The 4,745-nt window shown below is 35.4% G+C and overlaps 1 non-coding gene across 1 annotated transcript; it reads left to right on the top strand.

Moving 5' to 3' along the window:
• Positions 1–2,701: 2,701 nt before the first annotated feature.
• LOC118710334 lies at positions 2,702–2,834 on the top strand. The gene has a single exon (XR_004985382.1). It is a non-coding gene; the product is annotated as a small nucleolar RNA SNORA66 (small nucleolar RNA).
• Positions 2,835–4,745: the final 1,911 nt, after the last annotated feature.

The raw sequence follows: 4,745 nt of genomic DNA, 5'->3' as shown, positions 1-4,745 counted from the left end.
AATCATCAGTGCATGTCATAAGGACTGGTGGTTTTGCTATTTGGTCAATTTGCATATTAGCCTTTTATTATATAGGATATGGCTGGTAAACAATGATGCCGCACTTGTTGTAATAGTAGGATCTGGATCTTTTCAACGGCACAGGTCTTTACATTAAAGCAATCAATAATTAATAATACACCATAGATCTTCAATTTTAGATTCAGCATCATCAAATATTGCACAAAACAAATATGTGTGAAAAGGAAGAATGTAAGAAAAAATGAATAAAATGCAGTTTTGTGTTTTGTTTTTAATATATTTTATTAATTTCAGAGAGAGGAAGGGAGAGGGAGAGAGATAGAAACATCAGTGATGAGCGAGAATCATTGATCAGCTAGCTGCCTTCCACATTATCCCCAGTGAGGATCTATCCTGAAACTCGATGTGCCCTTTACCAGACGCAAACCCAGGACCCTTCAGTCCTCAGGCTAAGGCTCTATCCACTGAGCCAAACTGGGTAGGACAGTTTTGCGGGTTTTTTTTTCTCTATGATTTTACTGTAGGAAACCAGCATAACTACCAATCCATAAACTGTTAGAAGATACACACTGCAAATAATGTACAAGATATGCTAATAAAATAAACCCAATTTATTTTTTGGCAAACTTATTTGGACATTTATAACAAATGTGAACTAGTTTCTTAAAAGCTGGCACCTGTTCTCTTATTTCAAAATTCATATATATCCAGATATTTTCTAATTTTTTATTTTGCAATATCCTTTGAAGCTTGCTCACTTCGTTTAAATTCAATTAATTTTGGCATGTGGCCATTCTTAGCAAGTAGACTTGGTTTCTAGTAATAGTTGAAATTCATCTCATGTAAGTGTGAAACACTTAAATTGGAAAAGTATTTTAAGACAAAATGTGTTGTGCCTCTAAATTAACAAGACGGCTTCACTCCCATGGCTCATAATCCAGCTCTAAGAGCAAGTCACAGGGATGAACTTCAAAATGCTGATGGTAATTTCATTGAAATTATAAAATAAATTTGATGACCACTTTGAAGAAAACAGATATTTGGATATGATAGTTCTAATACATTTGCTTAAATTTTGACTTTCTATTAGCCAAATCTGTCTTACTTAATTTGTAAAAGTTTTATCTTCTTACAAAAGAGGAAGTGTGAAAAAAAACTTTATACCTTCACCTGCATGCTCTTTCAAAGGGCTTGGAAATAGGGCATTATCTTTGTCTTAGTACTATTCCATTTTTTAAAGAAAAATCTTAGTTTAGTAATTACTTAATTTATTTCCTTTCTTTCTTCCTTCCCTTCTTTCTTCCTTTTCTTCTTTGTCCCTACCTCCCTCCCTCCCTCCTTTCCTCCCTCCCTCCCTCTTTTCCCTCCCTCCCTCCCTCTCTCTTTCCCTCTCTATCCCTCTCTCTTTCTCTCCGTAAAAAAATCAATGATATATATATATATATATATATATATATATATATATATATATATATTTTAAAAGTCCATGATCTACAAAATATGAAATATTTAAATAAAAGTGAATATTTTGTTTATTCGTTTGTTCCTTTGTAATTTGTGTGAAGTTCCTGAACTGGATAAATGTTATGCATGTTATGCCTCCCTTGGGTGGGCTTATGAGAATGGACAATGGGGTGAGAACAGATCACATAATACAGGCTGAAGTGTAGTGTCATATTTTTTATTCTAAAACTTTCATTAATTTTCTCCAATTGGTTTTATTTAATTATTTATTTATTTATTATTGTTTTTTTTGTTTTGTTTTGTTTTTTTACAGAGAAGAAGAGAGAGGGATAGAGAGTTAGAAACATCAGTGAGAGAGAACCATCTATCAGCTGCCTCTTGCACACCCCCCACTGGGGATGTTCCCACAATCAAGATAAGTGCCCTTGACTGCAATCAAACCTAGGACCCTTCAGTCTACAGGCTGACGCTCTATCCACTGAGCCAGATGGGTTTCGGCTATCCAATTGGTTCCAAACACAGGGGAATATTTTGATAAATGCTGTCAAGGAGAACATTCCTTCAGGCTCCATGTCTCTTCCACAGCTGCCTTTTACCTTTTGCTACCAAACACTGGCTGAAAGTCATGTTTTTAACTCCCACAGGTTACAACAGGTGATATGCACCATCATCCTGGTATTATAGTGCATAATGGAGAGTCATACAGTATTGTAGAAATCAACTTGAATGTCTGTTTAGACAAAACTGTTATCATTTTTTTAGATTGATATATTGTTTTGGAATAATGTGAAAGTACATAAATGACAGACATAATAAGAAAGCATAAATACAAGAAATAAATACTACAGTGTGCCATTCCCAATACAAAAGTTTGCCAGTTCTTCGACATTTAAGTAAATTTGCTGTTTATTCAGCACATGAGCTGATTCCCATTACTTATAATTTAAGTATTTGTGTCTACTGTGAATCTTGTTTTGGCTGTTTAGTCTAAAATGATTTTCCTTGTTATTTCTTGTATACTGTATGCAACCTAGATTAGCATAATCACTGTGATTAACATTAATTGAGGAGCAGAAATGAAAATGGTTTCTGAAAAGAGTTTGGCTGATATGTATAGTGGTAAAATTTTGTATTACATGAATATTCAAATTACAATATTTGATTTTAGTTCTAAAACCTCTGAAGCATTAAGTGGGAGAATAAAATTTTGGACATAGTACAAACTTGATCACTAACTCTGTAATGTGTTGCAGAAGTGAAGGGAACCAGGTTTGCTAAAGTAATTATGTTGATAGAAATATATTAACTCCAAAAGCTTCTGAGGTAGTCCATTCTACCCTAGCATAGTGTAAAATATTTTTTAAAATAAAAACAAATAAATAAACTTTGAGGCATAGATGAATATACAAATATATGCTAGACAGATATGTCAATGTGATCTATAAGGAATATACATTGCTATATTAACATATTTACTTGAAGGCACTATAACATGGTTGTTAAAAGTTTGTATATACTTTTATATATATGATTAGGGGTGGGGTTGGCCATTGAGGAAGGGCTGTGGGAGGTGGACCAATTGGGGAGCCTATTGGAAGTGGTATGGGGGGCTAATTAGAGGTGGGGTGGGGGGCCTATATAGAGTGAAGGTTGGTGGGAGGAGATGCTGAAGGAGGTTGGTCAATTGAGGGCAAGGCAGCTGGCCCAACACCCAGAACCCCTACCCATAGCTGGCCCCAACCTTAATCACTTCCCCACCCCAGTTGGCATAATGTTAGACAAATTATAAATGTTTTATAAATATCATATATGCTCTATCATTTCTCTGATTTTTTTTCTGTTTTATTGCTTACTATCACATTCTTGTTCACATTTCTGCATTTTATTTCATACGGTTTATACTAATAGATTTCACTGTTTGCAATGTTACTGACTTTCATAAATTTACATTCCTTTTCATTTCTGTTGGGAAGTTCTGAAATTCTTTATAGGTTTTCCTTCTTTTGTGTTTGTACAGATTGTACCATTTCAAGCCCAAAATTACTGCAATAAGAGCCAGGTTTTTCTTTGGAAGAATTAAAGTATTGTATATGTTAAATGAGCACTGGCCTCTCATTGTATATTTAAAGCCAGTTTAAGTTAGATAAGGTAACTCAAAAATCCAAAGGATATCTGCATTTCAAAAATACCAATTTTGGAAAGGTAGGCAATGTAGCTCAGTGTTAACTGTTAAATACACACACACACACATTTATATATTATAAAATCTATATAATAATTTATATAAATTTATGTCATTTAAATAAATAAAAATATATAAATATATATTTCAAAAGTTTAAAAATCAAAATAGGTAAGTAAAAACATCTGATGGTTTTATGTTTTTGATAATCAGATATCTTCTGTGACAGAAATGAATACAGACAGAGAAGGAAACTTGTCAGATTATTTAGCATATAGGAAGTTGTTATAAACTTCAGTATTGAGACTATAGAAGAGGTCATTCTTCCTCTGTTATTGATCACTAGAGGCCCAATGCATGAAATTCATGCACAAGGGATGTCTCTTAGCCCAGCCTGCTCCCTCTCCAATTTAGGACCCCTTGGGAGATGTCTGACTGCCAATTTAGGCCCCATCCTGCAGGGATCAGGCCTAAACTGGCAGTCAGACATCCCTCTCACAATCAGGGACTGCTGGCCCCTAACTGCTCAATTGTCTGCCTGCCTAACTGCTCCCCTGCAGGCCTGATTGATGCCTCACTGCTCCCCTGCTAGCTCAATTGCCCCCAACTTCCCTCCCTTGCTGGTCTAATCACTCTGAATTGTCCTTCCCTGCAGGCCTGGTCACCTCCAACTGCCCTCCCCTGAAGTCTTGGCCACACCCAACTGACCTCCCCTACTGGCCATCTTGTGGTGGCCATGTTGTGATGACATGGGGGTGGCCATCTTATGGTAGCCATGCTGTGATGTCATGGGGTGGCTATCTTGTGACAACCTTGCTCAATGCCACCTAAGCTTTTATTATATAGGATCAGCAAAATAGCTAGGCTTACAAACATTCCCTAACCATTGTCTTTTAAGACTATATTATCAGGTACACATTCAATTGCAAACAACATTAACAAGATATAAGGTACCATTAATTTTTTTTTTCTGTTATACAACCATCAGTCTCAAAAGAAAAGTTGATAGTGTTGGTTTAACAATGTAGCAGTATTCTGAAGAAACCAGGATTTTCCCATCTTACTACTCTATGATTCT

Source organism: Pipistrellus kuhlii, unplaced genomic scaffold (assembly GCF_014108245.1).
Source record: "Pipistrellus kuhlii isolate mPipKuh1 unplaced genomic scaffold, mPipKuh1.p scaffold_m20_p_1, whole genome shotgun sequence".
In the NCBI taxonomy this organism is placed as follows: domain Eukaryota; kingdom Metazoa; phylum Chordata; class Mammalia; order Chiroptera; family Vespertilionidae; genus Pipistrellus; species Pipistrellus kuhlii.
The sequence above is the reverse complement of the archived record's forward strand: the minus strand, read 5'-3'. Positions and strand labels throughout refer to the sequence as shown.